Source organism: Coccinella septempunctata, chromosome 4, assembly GCF_907165205.1.
Source record: "Coccinella septempunctata chromosome 4, icCocSept1.1, whole genome shotgun sequence".
In the NCBI taxonomy this organism is placed as follows: Eukaryota; Metazoa; Arthropoda; class Insecta; order Coleoptera; family Coccinellidae; genus Coccinella; species Coccinella septempunctata.
In genome coordinates this window covers 36,515,108-36,532,617 of record NC_058192.1, presented here as the reverse complement: position 1 = coordinate 36,532,617, position 17,510 = coordinate 36,515,108, and the positions used below count along the sequence as shown (strand labels likewise).

Below are 17,510 nucleotides of genomic sequence, written 5' to 3'. Positions count from 1 at the left end.
GAGTAGAAAGATGAAAGTAAAACCGGTAGATCTGAGATGTATGCCAGGAATAGAATGGGGCCCAACACAGAGCCCTGTGGGACGCCACTGATGACCGCCCTAAAGTCAGATAGGGAATCACCAACCTTGACCGAGAAATACCTGCCAAAAACGAAGGATCGAAGCCATTCCAGGACGCTACCTCTCACGCCAAAATGCTCCAACTTTAAAAGCAATCGATTTAAAGGGACACGATCGAAGGCTCGTGAAAGATCCAGATAGATAACATCTACAGGTATACCTCTGTGGGTGGATTTGGTCCAGTGATCGAGTCATTGAAGCAGACATGTGATCACTGATCGTCCCGGTAAGAAACCATGCTGGTGCTCAGGTATGATTTTGTTCTCAAGCAAAAATTGGAGCAACCTGCTACATACTACTCTCTCAGCAACCTTGGCAATGATAGGAAGAAGACTAATCGGACGGTAATTGTTCGCAGACAGTTTGTCCCCTTTCTTGAAAATGGGAGTAACCCTGGATAACTTCCATGCAGAAGGCAACTGGCCAGAACTGAATGACAACTTGATGTTCTTGGTTATTGGTATCGAGAGAGAAGCGGAGCACCTCTTCAGCACACTGGCCGAGATATCATCCAGGCCTGGGGTGGTGGATGGGTCCAACTCGCTTAAAAGCTTCAATATCTCTCCCCTCGCTGACATCAATAGAACACAGAGAGTTAGTATTACGAGGTGTCGAAATTTGTGGCAAAGGTTCGTCCGTTTCCACGGAAAAGGAATTGGCGAAAGTATCGGCAAAAATAGCAGCGCATTCAGAGGTGTTAGAACACAGATTACCAGTGTCATCCTTGACAAGAGAAATCGAAACCTTAGAATTGAGATCTCTTCACAAACCTTTTAGGGCTTTCACTCCCAATCTCTGAAACAAAATTAATTAAAAATGAAATCAACGATTTGCTCCTGCGTGAATTCTTGCACTAATTTGTCAGGAGCAAATTAACTAGAAAAAATTGTTGCCTGACAATGAACTCAAAATAAATAACGTTGAAACTATAATTCTTCGTAACGTTTCGGAGTCTATATCAGACTCCTTCATCAGACGAAAAAATCTACTTTTGAAAATCTTCTGGAATTGTCGCTTTTTGTCTGACATTAATTGTCAACACACAGAAACAGAGACTGCACAGAAACGTTGATTCATTTAATTTTGAAATTACCGGATGACAGTTCCTTCTTTAATAAATTGATCCAAATATGATCTATTCCTACCGAACAATTATTAAAGAAGGAACTGTCATCCGGTAATTTCAAAATTAAATGAATCAACGTTTCTGTGCAGTCTCTGTTTCTGTGTGTTGACAATTAATGTCAGACAAAAAGCGACAATTCCAGAAGATTTTCAAAAGTAGATTTTTTCGTCTGATGAAGGAGTCTGATATAGACTCCGAAACGTTACGAAGAATTATAGTTTCAACGTTATTTATTTTGAGTTCATTGTCAGGCAACAATTTTTTCTAGTTAATTTGCTCCTGACAAATTAGTGCAAGAATTCACGCAGGAGCAAATCGTTGATTTCATTTTTAATTAATTTTGTTTCAGAGATTGGGAGTGAAAGCCCTAAAAGGTTTGTGAAGAGATGCAAAATCCTCCCAAAATAAATTTCAATCGATATTAGAATTGAGAGTCTGGCGGATATGCTTATAGAACTTCTTTCGATATTTTGGTAGTGCCAAGGAACTGTGAAACATTTTTCTAGCATTCTTAATTCTCAGACTTAGTGCATTAGAGTAGCGACGATGAATAATGTAATCTAGTTCAGTCCTACTGCGAAGATAACACTTCCACAGTTTCTTTTTGCGACGCTGCATGAAAAGGATCTCATCTGTTAACCATGGTTTAGATGTGACGAAGTTGATTAACTTGTTTTTGGTAAAATGAGATATTGACTCCCTCAGGCGGGTGCTGAAACATTGCCAGGCACAATCGATACTTTTGCCCACCAGAAGATTCTCCCAGTCAATGTTAGAAAGGTGGTCATTAAGTGAATCAAAATCGGTAATTGATATGTACTTCTCCGCAATCCCTCTGACAACAGAAAGGGTGAACTGAAGGTTAGCCACGATCATGATCGGATCTTCCAAGAGGATCTAGGTATCTAGTATCAGAAACCAGATCCGGATCGCTAGTCACCAGAAGATCAATAAAAGATGGAGTTTGGCCATGTACAATCCGTGTTGGTTTGTCGACAACCTGATGAAGACCACATTCGTCAAGCAAGGCAACAAAACGCCCGGGAACCGAATTCAAAGAAGGTGGGGTACGAATCGGCCATTGTATTTCTCTGAAGTTGAAATCTCCTGTAATTAAAACATTGGAGTAAGATTCCGAAATATGACGTACATGATCCAAAAGTATTTCGTCTGATGGGGATGCATGAGGTCTATAAATGCATCCAACACAAATAGAGAACGTAGACGAGAATATGCAAAGAAACAAGTTGTCGATGTGTGGAATATCATAGGAGAGAGCGTTTATATTATAGATTTCGAAAATTTTATCACTCAAGTATATACAGACACCATTATAGCCGACGAGAGAGCTGTCACAGCGAAACAAGGAGTTACCTTTTATACTGTAAAGCTGATCGGGAAGTGTGCTATGCAGCCACATTTCTGTTATGCAAATAATATCGGGATTAAGAAGATCAACATTTACACACAATTCATAGAACTTATTTTTTATTGAACGAGCATTTGTGTAAAGGAGAGTCCACTGCTGTAGGGCGGATGGGTTCAATTTTTTGAAGCAGATGCTGTCGTCAGACCAACCACTCTTGGCACACCTTTAACATACTTAATGGTTAGGTTCTTCTCTCGCAAGTTTTAAACAGTTAGCCTGGCTGGGTGTGATATCGTCGGAAATCTTGATGTTCCGGAAAGTCGGTGAAGACGCTAGCACGGCTTTATTCTGCAGGATTTTACGAACAAAAATAGGATTTGAGAAAGTGATGGCCAGGGGTCTAGGGCCACGGGAGGACTGGCCAAGACGAGTGTAATGAACTATCTGTTGCAATGATGTTGTGCGAACGGCGTACTCTATCAATAATTTCTGGATACTCTATTGTGGTATTGGTAGGTGGCAATTCTTTGAGCATTTCCTCCTTCAACTCTCGTGCAACGCCCTGTAACTTGGGGACCTCTGTCTTCATCATGGATATATCGGAAGATAGGGTGGAAACCATCGAATCCAGCCTCCGGAGTGAGTCATCGTGAGATACCAGTCTCGATTCTTGCTCATCAAGGCGGGAGGTGCATCGTGATACCAGGGCAGTTAGTTGTTCTTGAGAAAGTTTGATCGCATTAATATCTTCTTTAATGGAAGCTACAGATGAAGAAAGAATATCAAGAGTACTACACTGAGAAGAAATTTTATCCATCAGCAATTTGAACTCTCTCATGGTGATAGGGGCCTCATCAAGTGATGGTGATGCTAGCTGTGTCTGAGGACCGACTGCAGCCTCCGCTCTCTTCAATCGTCTTGAGGACGTACAATAGGCGCAAGACCATTTCTTTCCGAGCTCAACCAGCGATTTCTTGTCGGTAGGACTGAGATTTCCGCAGCCGAGATGAAATGGACTTGAGCAAGTTGAACAATGAACAAATTCTTCGGTTTTTTTAATCGGTCTCGAACAACTGTGACAGGACGGCATAATGCTTAAATATCTCCTCGGTCAAGGCAGACAGCTCGGAAAGTGTGTGGCACGCCTTAAAATATGTAGAGAGTCAACACACCTGTGTCACCGATAAGTGATGAGAGTTGATAAACAAACTGGGAACTAACGAAATATCAACAAAATTGTTCTGAAACTTGCGTGATCTCCAGTAGAAGTTGTCGAAACTCGGGTCACTGTGTGAAAGTCCCAGTAAGGCACCAACAGAGATGAGTCACAACAATTAATTCGCAATCAGCCACAGAGAATGGCAAATAAAACTCGGAGCGAAATATGAAAGAGCACATCAGCTAAAGCGTCACATAAAACAGGTCTACCCCTGTCATTCCATGTGCCTAGGGTGGTTTTCTGTCGGAGTTTCAGGGCGTTTCTTCCAGTCGCAGACTTCGCAAGTGGCGCCTACTTCCACCTGCCCGGTCGCCCATTTCTCATCAGTCAGCAAGGAACCGACCTGACGCCGAGTGCCGCTCGGATCGCATGGCATCATATTTATCCTGGTGTTCCAAATCATGATGTGCACTCGAGAAATTAATCAGGTGGTTTCTCCTTGCCTGCCTGATCCTATGCCGTTGACCATTTTTGGTTCTTCCGCCTGAGGGCAAAAGGGTGGCCGGAAAGGAATGGTGTAGGATGTATGATAAGAGGTAGTAAGTATCTACACGCTATTATTGTAATAATATGTTACAATTGTGATATATTAAAACAATCCTTTCCGGGCACCCTTTTGCCCTCAGGCGGAAGAACCAAAAATGGTCAACGGCATAGGATCAGGCAGGCAAGGAGAATCCACCTGATTAATTTCTCGAGAGCACATCATGATTTGGAACACCAGGATAAATATGATGCCATGCGATCCGAGCGGCACTCGGCGTCAGGTCGGTTCCAGGCTGACTGATGAGAAATGGGCGACCGGGCAGGTGGAAGTAGGCGACCAGGCGACACTTGCGAAGTCTGCGACTGGAAGAAACGCCCTGAAACTCCGACAGAAAACCACCCTAGGCACATGGAATGTGAGGGGTCCACTACAGGTTGGCAAGTTACATATCCTCGAACGAGAACTAATAAGAGAAAACATGGATATATGTGGCATAGCAGGAACACACTGGAAAGGTCAAGGACACTTCTAAACCCCTAGTAACGTAGTCTATATATCTGGACAAGAAAAAACAGGCTCAAATGGAGTGGCCATACTGGTATCGAAAAGAGTGGCAAAATGTGTACAGAGCTACCTACCCGTCAGCGACCGTTTAATAATGATCACAATATCTGCAAAGCCTACAAAAATACACAGTATCCAAGCTTATATGCCTACTTCAGATGCAACAGATGAAGAGATCGAACATGTATATAATACAATAGAAACACTAAGTTCGAAGATTCCCAATAAAGAGCCCTTGATTATCATGGGAGATTTCAACGCCAAGGTTGGCTCAACGAAATGGGATGATCATATACGACAAGCAGTGGGCAATTACGGCTTAGGATCAAGGAACCCCCGCGGCGAAAGACTAATTCAGTTTGCATTAGAAAATAACCTCACTATAATGAACACCACCTTCAGGCACCATCCACGTAGGCTTTCAACATGGACCTCTCCGGATGAACGATACAAGAATCAAATAGATTATATACTAATAAGACAAAGATGGAGAACATCTATAACTAATGTTAAAGCAAAACCAGACGCCGACTGCAACACCGACCATAAACTACTTAAAGCACACTATGCGATAAAGCTACAGAAGGGGAAAAGAGCTATGATACGCAAAAGGATCACACCACCCGAACCCGCTTCCTTTCAGGCACGCCTGAAACCTGTCATCAGAATTGATGTCACAAAGGATCTGGAGGAAGCTTGGACGGCCGTGAAAGGCTGGATAAGGGATGCAGCTGAACCTCCTGTCACAAACAAATCAAAGCCCCATAAGCATTGGATGACCGACACAACATCAACTCATCGATCAAAGAAAGAAGTTGGGCTGCAACATGGATACGGACACAAAAGAGCAACAACTACGTCAACTAAACCAAGAAATAGAACACGCATGTCGACACGACAAGAACAAACAAATAAACGACATATGCGAGGAGATAGAACAACATGCAAACTATCGTGAATCTAGAGAGCTATTTAACAGGGTCAGATACCTATCGAGGGAGTTTCAGCCTCGAACGCAAATTATTCGAGACGAACTTGGGAACACTATAACGGATCCCATAGAGTTAATATGGACCCTGGGGATCTAAACAGGGAACCTTCCATACTAAGAACAGAAGTCCAAAGAGCTATAACAAGGCTTAAGAACAACAAGGCTCCAGGAATTGACGGCATCACCGCAGAGGTACTCAAAGCAATGGGAGAGACAGGGGTAGACCTAATAGTCCGAGAGCTGGCAGCAAAAACAACTACCTCATAAGTTACCAAAGGTTTGGTTTGGCACTTTGGTTCAACTTTATTACCAAAACTTGAAACCGCCCGTCTGCCGTCGCCTTATGGGATAAAAAAAATTGAAAATATGAGAAAAAATCGATTGGAACTTCCTAATAGTTACCAAGATGAATGTTGTGTCAAAATGGTCTAGGATCTTAACTGAATTGAAATCGTAAGCGTCTGCCAACAGGGGTGGTCGCTATTTCGAAACAGACGCTGTCAAATACAGGGTGGTTAAGATCATAACCAAGAAATTTTAACCACGTATTCTACATCAAAAATAAGCCCTAGTTTGTCATACAAACATATGTCGAGAAATGTTTCCTCTCCGAGATACGGGGTGTTAAAATTATAGAAAAAAAAATGTTTTTTATTAATAACTTTCACACTGCAAGAAATATTTTTATGAAATTTGAGACATAGGTTTTGAGCGTCAAGGAGCACTTTTTGCATAATATCATTTCTTTTCTATTCTACCAGTGGCCTCCGTACTGCAGCGAGACTGAATATTTTCAGATAAAAAAATGATACGCCACTGGTTTTTCCGACAATAAAAATTACTTTTTAAATCCTTATTCAATTTGGAGCAAATTCGGTTTCTTGACTTTTTGCTGTACGAGGCACCGTTTCCGGTAAAAAAAATAAAACACATTCTCATGCATGAAGAAATCGCCAAACTTAAAGAAGATGTTTGAAGTATGACCCATTTTGCTGAACACATAATTCACATCGACGTCTAATAGATCCGACAGCAGCAGCTAAATTTCGATTTCTTAATTCGTCGCAAGCATTTTAAATACGGCCAATAAGTTTTTCCCTTGAGTTCACAGAAGTCATATACAGGGTGTCCCGTAAAGACCACGTCAAACGAAAACGGAAAGTAGATCAGAATGTGCTCTACCTGATGTGAAAAAATCGTCCATATAAAAGTCTCACAGTTTTCTAGTTATTTGATGTTTTATGAAAATGTTGAATTTTTTCGCTTAAAATGCTTTCTCTCTTGCGGAAGCTACAATTTAATACTTTTCGAATCAGTTTTTTTCCGTTAATTTTGTTGAATGATTACTTCAATTCATGCAATGAAAAATACCACAAAATATTATGCAGGGATTCTGAAAAAAAAAAATTTAAATTCATGTTCTGGAGGAAGTGTTTTTTTGTGCTGAATTCTATCTGATGTGGTATGAAAAAAAGACACTAGACCTTTTCTGCATATTACGTTGAAAAGTTGCCCATTTTGTGAGGATTCCGAAAAGGTAAAATACAGGTGATAACCTTCGTCACGAAAAAAGATATTTGAATGTTTATCGAGAATGGAGCATTTCTGTGAAAAACTGATTTTGTCACCTTTTCCACAAATTCTTTCATTTTGCAGATTCTGCTGTAACATATTGAATAATTCTCTTGAAAAATGTCAGTTAGTCCTTAAATTACTTATAAAATGAAATTATTCATTAATTGCAATGATATAATATAATAACGCACAAGACCTTCAACATCAACAAATCTATTGTGAAGAAACTTTATAAAAATATCAATAATAGAAATTCAGAATTCTTATGAGAGTAAATGCTCAAAATGGCCCCCCCCTTCGCTAATACATGCCCTGCCTCTATTGAGAAATGCCCTTTTCAAACTACTTTACGGTGAATTTATGGACTGGAATATACGATGAAAAAATATTCGGTCCGACAGAATTGCTGCAATCATTAAACAGCACCAACTATTTTAATTTTCTAAGGAACAGTGTACCCTTACTCTTAGGAGATATACCACTGGAAATGCGACATAATCTATGGTTTCAACACGACGGGTGCCCAGCACACTACACTCGTCATGTTAGGGAATATTTACACCAAACATAGAAGGTTATCACCTATATTTTACCTTTTCGGAATCCTCACAAAATGGGCAACTTTTCAACGTAATGTGCAGAAAAGATCTAGTGTCTTTTTTTTATACCACGTCAGATAGAATTCAGCACAAAAAAACACTTTCTTCAGAACATGAATTTCAATTTTTTTTTTCAGAATCCCTGTATAATATTTTGTGTTATTTTTCATTGCATGAATTGAAGTAATCATTCAGCAAAATTTACGGAAAAAAAACTGATACGAAAAGTATTAAATTGTAGGTTTCACAAGAGAGAAAGCATTTTAAGCGAAAAAATTCAACATTTTCATAAAACATCAAATATCTCGAAAACTGTGAGACTTTCATACGAACAATTTTTTCACATCAGATAGAGCACATTCTAATCTACTTTTCGTTTTCGTTTGACGTGGTCTTTACGGGACACCCTGTATACGATTTGTTTCAAAAACCCCCATACGAAGTAGTCCAAAGGGGTAATATCGGGGCTCCGTGTTGGCCAACTGACTGGCCCATTACGTCCGATCCATCTTTCTGGAAAATTATTATCCAACCAGTTCCTCACATTTCTATGAAAGTGGGCTGGACAACCGTCAAGTTGAAACCAAGCCGCTAACCTTGATTCTACTGGAATATTTTCCCACATATTTGCAAGGTCTGCCATTAGAAATTGTAAAAAATTTTCACCACTAAATCGTTCTGGTAAGAAATAGGTTCCAAATAGGTGATTATAATAAACTCCAAGCCAAACATTAACACTAAATTCTACTTGGAAATTTCTTGATCGAATGGGATGTGGATTTTCGTGGGCCCATACATGCTGGTTATGAAAGTTTACCACGCCCCGACGACTGAAACACGATTCATCAGTCCATTATATGGTATTTAAAAAGTCTCTATTCTGCTCAATTGAACAAAGAATCCATTGGCAAAAAAATAACCTTCGCTGTTCATCACCTTCTCGTAAACCTTGGACGGGTTGCAAGAATTTTTGACATAGAAAATCGAAGTATGCGAGCTGCTATTCGACTGCTTGTTGTTGGATTCCCATCAAATTCACGAAGTATCCTCCATGACACACTTTGCTTTCCACAATAAAGAAATTACAGTCTTTTATGGTTATGCTTGTATTGAAACGAGTAATTGGAAACCAAAACTGTCATTTAAGTTTTTTAATCAAATTAATCTACCCTAAAAATAGGAGTTGGGTGTGTGTTGAATTTATCTAATCTTAGAAAATTGCTACAAAACCGTAGTAACCTTTTTATTGCTATATCAAATTTTTGCGATTTCTTCATGCATGAGAATGTGTTTTATTTTTTTAACCGGAAACGGTGCCTCGCTCAGCAAAAAGTCAAGAAACCGAATTTGCTCCACATTAAATAAGGATTTGAAAAGTAATTTTTATTGTCGGAAAAACCAGTGGCGTATCATTTTTTTATCTGAAAATATTCAGTCTCGCTGCAGTACAGAGGCCACTGGTAGAATAGAAAAGAAATGATATTATGCAAAAAGTGCTCCTTGACGCTTAAAACCTATGTCTCAAATTTCATAAAAATATTTCAAGCAGTGTGAAAGTTATTAATAAAAAACATTTTTTTTTTCTATAATTTTAACACCCCGTATCTCGGAGAGGAAACATTTCTCGACATATGTTTATATGACAAACTAGGGCTTATTTTTGATGTGGAATACGTGGTTAAAATTCCTTGGTTATGATCTGAACCACCCTGTATTTGACAGCGTCTGTTTCGAAATAGCGACCTGTTGGCAGACGCTTACGATTTCAATTCAGTTAAGATCCTAGACCATTTTGACACAACATTCATCTTGGTAACTATTAGGAAGTTCCAATCGATTTTTTCTCATATTTTCAATTTTTTTTTATCCCATAAGGCGACCACTCACGCCCGGCAGACGGGCGGTTTCAAGTTTTGGTAATAAAGTTGAACCAAAGTGCCAAACCAAACCTTTGGTAACTTATGAGGTAGTTGTTTTTGCTGCCAGCTCTCGGACTATAATACATATGATATGCAAATTGATCTGGAATACCGGCAAATGGCCCGATGAGTGGTGCAATTCCATCCTGGTGCCTATCTTTAAAATGGGATCACCCCTGGAATGCGCTAATCACAGAACAATCTCCCTGATTCCTCACCCTAGTAAAAAACTCCTAAGTATCATCAATGAGCGCCTTAAAACATTCCTTTTTCCGCAGATATCAGACGAACAAACCGGTTTCCTGCCTGGAAAGGGCACTAGAGAGCAAATTTTGAATCTTCGACAGATCACAGAGAAATCGAGAGAATACAACATCGAAATGTACCTATGTTTCGTAGACTACTCCAAGGCATTTGACAGGTAAAATGGAATAAACTCTGGACCATCCTACTAGAAATGGGCACTCCATCTCACCTTGTATATTTGATAAAGCGACTCTATGAGAACAACAACGCTAAAATCAGAGCTAATAACACGCTATCGAATAGTTTCAAATCCAGCGCAGGAGTGAGACAGGGATGTATACTCTCGCCAATCCTATTTAATATCTACACAGAATATATTATGCGTAGAGTGATGGAAGAATGGAACGGTGGAATATCAGTGGGGGGCAGGAGGATTAATAACCTGAGATACGCGGATGATACCGTGATCATCGCTGCCAGCAAGGAGGAACTGATTGAGATAATGGCTAGATTGTGCTCTATCAGCGAAGAATATGGCTTAGAATTGAACAAACAGAAAACCAAGATGATGATTGTAGACCGCCTTCATAGTTGATAACAATCAACCTGATGTTCAAACTGTGGCTGGATTTGAGGTTGTAGACCGGTTCAATTACTTAGGATCCATGATAACAAACTCTGGAGGATGCGAGGCTGAGATTAGACGCAGGATGTCGATGGCAAGGAGCGCAACAACTAAATTAACCAAAATATGAAGGTCCACAGCGATCACCCGAAACACTAAACTACGCATTACAAATTCTCTTATCTTCCCCATTGCCATGTATGGCTCCGAAAGCTGGACCCTGAAGGAGGGTGATAAGCGAAGAGTGAGCGCCTTGGAAATGTGGGTATACAGTCGGATGTTACGAATACCTTGGACGGCCCACCGAACAAACATCTCCATTATCAAAGAACTAAAAATTGGGACACGGCTAGTCACAAAAATCAACCAATCGATCCTAAGGTATTTTGGACATATTGCTAGGAGCGACACTTCAATGGAGAGACTCATGATAGAAGGGAAAGAAGAAGGAAGACGAACACGTGGAAGATCACCTAAGAGATGGATAGACCAGGTTAAAACCCTAGTGGGCCACAAACTACCCGAGGCCCGAGGCTTCACATACGGCCCGGAACCGAGTAACATGGGCCGAAGAAGTCAGGAGAGTTAATTCATGATGTCACCATACCCTCACGTAGGGTGAAGGACTGAAGAGATTATTGTTACGATTGATTCATGAAATTTTGTTCAAATTAGAAACGTCTAAAATATGACCAACGTGTTCAACTGTTTCGCAACGACTCGGTCTTATGCAATATCTCGGGAAGTGGAAAACGCCTGATATTGCGTTATATTATCCAGAAAGATAAATGAAACCATGTCGTCAAGTTTTGATGCCCACATTAACATTTCAAAACTTGACGACATGGTTTCATGTATGTTTCTGGAGAATATAAGGGGTACTCCATATAAATAGCCTTGATAAAGACCAGAAATAAAGGTCGACACGTCGGTATCTCATAAAGGATTTTATTTCCCCAGTCCTCTTGGCCAATAGCTATTACTGAATATAAAACTTAACAGTAAACATGCAATTAAGAAGTTACTGAGCTAAAAACATCATTACTCAAAATAATGAAGATATTTTCAGTAGCACGCTATTATGGAATGAAGGCTGCGGATCTTGATTCAATGGAAAACAGTAGGTATATCATATGTATTTCTTTCAAAGAACATTCAAAATAACTTGAGAAAATAGTACTCTGAACGAGATAGAAATATCTCTTTTATGAGAAATCGCAGTAGCGTCATCTTTCAAATTTCATTGATTACACATTGCGGCCCAACAATGAATGAATAAGTCCTTTATAATACCTAATAATAATCCCTGGGGATCGTTAGGGCATGTCTGGAGACGGCGCTGGACATGGCAGCATGCGGGAGGTCGGTGGCAGGATGTTGAAGAAGCGGGCTCCTGCTGCAAAAGAAGCTACAGCTCCCAAGAAACAACAGCAACCAACGAGTCCAATTCAATTTCGACTCGAACCGCTGAAGGTGCTGCACAGCATATTCAGCCAGTGCTTACCCAAGCGAGGTTAGTTAGAAAGCTCATGAAGTGGACTCCGTCCATGAATGAAACTATACATATATAACTCCATCACGGGACTAGGGCAGAACATGAACAACTATAGGAAAAGGCTCCATGAGGAATTCTGCAACGCCTACCCAAATCTCAATGTCACTGAACAACGAGTGGCAGACCAGTACCGCGTAATTCTGAGAAATGAACTAATACCAATGGCCCGAATCGACGCAATTAAACAAGAACTTCAGCGTCCGCCTACAATAGAGAATAACACCAACACCTCTGATGAAATTCACATGCCTGGGCAACAACAGCCAGAAGAAATTGACGCTAAAAGTCCAACTTGCAACGCAAGTGTGCCGGAACACCAGGACGATAGAAAAGAGCTCCACCGACTAATTGACTCTGACATGAGGAGATACTTTGCCGAACTGGAAGGAACAAATCCTCTTCATCGAATAGCACCTCCCCGACTCAATACATCCAAGAAACTGTCACTCAAAATCGACATCTTGAATAAGGACGTTTTACCTGAGTACCTACAGAATGGAAGATCATTGGAATATCTGCATCTAGTTTTTTACTGTGCAGCGTTAACGACAGCTAAAACCATAGGGGCAAAAATTCGCCGAACTAACAACGATGGTCCAAAATCACACAAATTATATGCGCCACCATGGCAGAAACGTCTTCAACACAATACAGAGAGACTTAGAAGGGACATTGGACGACTGACGGAGTACTTGAACGGGAATCGCGGAAGAAAGGTTGTGAAGTATGCAGAACGCCCGAGGAGATATAAAAGCAATTATAGCCGGAATAGAGACAATAATTCATTCGAAAAGTCGGAAGAAACTTTCTACCGGTCACTCACATCGTCTGATGGAGAAAATGGAAAGTTATAACCAAAGGAAGCCATTGAACAATTCTGGACCGAACAATTATCAACGAAACCTCAGTTCAATGGAGATAACGGATGGATTGAAGATGAAAAGTCTGAGCCATGAGCATAACAAGTTAAATCAGCTATCTATCAAAGGACTACACAACTGGAAAACACCTGGGCCTGATGGATTACAGAACTTCTGGATCAAGAAACTTTGGATCATGCATGACAAAGTGATCTCCGCAATGATTGATGTCATTGAAAATCCTGAAAGAATGCCAATATTTCTTACACATGGCACAACATACCTATTACCTAAACACCGAAGGAATACAGACCATCCGTATCCAAGTACCGTCCAATCACATATCTTCCAACGATGTACAGGGTGGGCAAAATTTATGATACCTGAACTTTTTCAACCCAACGAGATAGAGAAAAATGCATGGCGCATCACGGTCGTCTTTTTTCGAGAAACTGATAATGCCATCAACTGCATTCCTCTATCTTCTTTTGTTTTCCAGTTATAGATCAAAATTAAAATTTCAACTTTGACCATTATCTCCGTTTCTGTTTGAGCTAGGATGTTGAAATGAAAACATTATATAGGCACTTTTTTGAAGCATACATTAATTGTCTCCAAGATGCCAAATCATATCGACCAATCAGAGTGCAGCGCATCTCCCGCCAAAACATTTCTCTGGTCTGGCCAACTTTTCCCCCGACCGGGTTATTCTCGAACGAACTTCTTCATGTAATCGTACCATTGGATCCTCTTAATTTTGATGATACTCTGTTATCTGTGAATGTAATACAAGTTCCAAATTTCGCATTTCAGTTTGTTCTTTCATTAAATTTCGAAAACGGCGATTATTATCACTTATACAGATTGTGAAAGAAGGTAATTAATTAATCATTGCTTTTTGACTATATTAAAATATTTGAACGAGTTTCTGATATTTGCCTTTCAGCCGGTGGTAATCTCTATATCAGTTTATCAGCTCTAAAAAGCAGTTTTTATTGCTACGTTTGAATGATCAATATGGATCAAGAAAGGTAAAGTTTATTCATATGGTTCATTTCGGGGTGATTTGATTGTTGTCATCAGCCTGCTATTTTTGTAGTAAACAACTTCTTTGTCACATATGTGGCAAAAGGTTATCCAGTGTGTCTACATTCAACCGCCATATAAAACAGGTGCACCTGCAAGAGCCACTTACAGGAAAGGACACGAAGAATATCAAATGTCCACTTTGTGAGGATAAACTTAAATTATCATTTGGAAGCCATGACCAGTTAGTGGATCATATAGAAAAAATTCATTTTCTGACTATTATACGATCAACTCTTTATTTTGGAAACAAAGAGGAATTTGAAGCTTGGAGAGCAGTTGACAATAGAAATATAGATTATGCCTTTCAAAAAGGACAAAAGATCAAAGATGATGAGTACATCTACTATAATTGCAATAGGAGTAATACAACAGGTGAGTATTTAAGCTGTCTATCTAAGTAACTCAATTATTCAATTACTTCTACTCAGGATATGACAGTAAAAGTAACAAAAGATGTTCAAAAGCAGGAGGAAGCATTAAAATATCAGTATTATGTCCATCTAGAATTTGTGCTAAAGTAACTAATTCTGGTAACTCTTTTAATACAGTTGTACTAGTGTTGATTCATTCTATTTAAGGAGTAACAGTGAACTATATTGAAACACATGCTGGCCATGATGATGAACTCCGAGCCAAACATTTATCGAAGGATCAACAGGAAATGCTTGCTGAAAAATTATGTGCTGGTGTTACAAAAGAGAGAATACTTGAGGATGCAAGAATATTAGAGGAAGGGAAGCTCACCAGAATGAATTTATTAACAAGAGGGGATCTTGCATATATTATATGTAAATTCAATATAAACAAACAGCGTGATACAGATGACATGACAGCAACAGCCCTGAAAGTAGGAGAAATGAATAGTCAAGAAGAAAATACTGTTTTTTTGTTCAAATAGATAGGTAATATTTTTTCACTGATTATTTGTATTTTCCTGATATTTCAACTTTGTTTGGGGAAAATTACCCTGAGCTGAGAAACGAGGATTTCGCTTTAGCCTTTATGAATAAAATTATGGAAAAAAAGCTAAGAAAATACAGCAAAATCATTTGCATTGACGGCACCCATGGAACAAATATCAGGAATTGGGAACTCACCACAGTTTTAGTCAAGAATGAAAATAATATGGGATTCCCAGTAGCATTTCTGATAAGTAATCGTATGGATCAAACGAGCCAGAAAATATTTTTCAGGTCATTAAAAGCAAGACTTCAAGAGTCCCTAAGATGCAAATACATTATGACAGATGATGACATAAAATATTTTAATGCTTGGTGCGAAGCAATGGTTGATGTTGAAAAGCCACTTGGCATGTCATCAAAAACTGGAATATTCAAGGCAGGACTAAATTGAAGAAACCGGATAATAAGAAAGAAATGAAACTAAGAATGAGAAATATCTTGAAAGAGACCAGTATTTCAAAATTTCTAGAATTGGAAGATGAATATTTTAAATATCTTGAAGAAGAAAATGAACTGGATTTCTTGAAATACTTACAGAAGTAAATTACCATATAGTCAGTATGGTCAAAATCATTTCAATACTTTCTTTATTTTCAGTCATTATTTCCAGGGCAATGAGAGAATTATGATGTGGGCCCACTGCCACAGAATAAATGTAGGAATAAATACCAATATGGCTATTGAGAGCCTACATAAAGTACTTAAATATAATAAAATGCAGGGACATCAAAATTTACGATACAATTTAATATATATAAACTACTCTTTTCACTTGACAACCTATCAATTCCAGAATCGAGAAGTTATTAGACTTATTAGAAGACCTTGTAAATGAAAAAATGTGGAAAAGAGTCATCGAATCTGAAAGGCCAAATGTTAATTCCTACCAATCTAGAGTTAACAGAGAGGCTCATATAAAGGCAGAAAAAAAAGTTTTGGAGAAAATTGTCTGTCTAGATTCTGGTGAGTTTAAGGTTTTCTCGAGTAAGGTGAGGGACCAATTTTATATAGTTGATTATAATGAATTGTGTGATGATGATTGTAGGACTATTTATTGTGATAAATGTAGAATCTGCATTTATAAATACGAATGTACTTGTCCAGAATACACAGTAAAAACTGCATTATGTAAACACATACATGCAGTTGCTTTGATCGAAAAGAGAAGCGATTCTTTTCCAGGTCCAGGTATTGCTGAAAATTATCTACCTATTGATGAACCATCAACAAGTGGAGTACAGAAGACGACAGAAATCAAGGAATTCCTAGATGAGACGATACAGACAAAATACTGTTCTTACTCTAGATCCAAGCAAGAAACGAGAGGTAAACTAGGAATATTTGGTGATGGGAATAGCTTTGCATAGGATTTTAATTGTAGATTGTAATGAAGGAGATTTTTATGAAATTGGAATAATAATAATAATAATAATAAATAAAGGTCTTTATTCAATTTCATGAATTAGAAATTATCAATCAAATACAATATGAGGCAAAAAGAAATTGAAAAGGCGAGATCCAGTACGCTTCATCCAGAGCACTGTTCGATCTAACCCCTCGATTCATTGCTTCCAATTGAGGAAAAAAAAGTGTAACAACATACAGCTCATAACAATTATTAAAAATAAAAGCAAGTAGTGAAACCACCCAAACGTAAAAAAAAAACAATTTTAAGTGAAACGATTCCTACACACATCAATCAGTGAAAACAGAGTTTTGTTGAACCAAAAGCTTGCTGAGTACCAAGGCTCGTAGACGACTCAGATTACTAACCGCCCTGACTTCAGTAGATAAATTATTGACGCACAGCGTAACATAGTATGAATAACATCTACGAAATGATTGTGTTCTAAATATAGGCGGTGTAAGGGTTCCTTTAAAACGTATATTCAAGTTGTGAACATCAGAGCGGAAAGTAATCTTATTGTAGAGGTACGGGGGAGTTCGGCCAATTAATATCTTCATGAACAATAATGTAGCATGAAGACATCGTCTGTTCTCCATATTGAGCCAGTTGACAAAACGTAGAGTATGGCTAATTCTGTCAAATTTTCGTATTCCGAATATGAGGCGCAGACAGGAGTTCTGAAGTTTCTGTATCCTCTGCTTGTCAGAGAAGCTTAAACAGGGACCATAAACACTGTCAGCAAAATTAAGGTGAGAAAGAACCAGGGACTCACATAGCAGAACTCTAATATTTTGGG

General features: G+C 39.0%; 1 protein-coding gene and 1 long non-coding RNA gene across 3 annotated transcripts in view; one reads left to right on the top strand and one right to left on the bottom strand.

Annotated features, from left to right (window-relative positions):
* Positions 1-17,510, bottom strand: part of LOC123312538 (insulin-like growth factor 2 mRNA-binding protein 3) — a 341,679-nt gene that overhangs the window by 14,276 nt on the left and 309,893 nt on the right. The gene's annotated exons all lie outside the window — the stretch shown is intronic.
* Positions 14,106-14,490, top strand: LOC123312539. Its single transcript, XR_006537643.1, has 3 exons — positions 14,106-14,131; positions 14,202-14,286; positions 14,355-14,490. It is a non-coding gene; the product is annotated as an uncharacterized LOC123312539 (long non-coding RNA).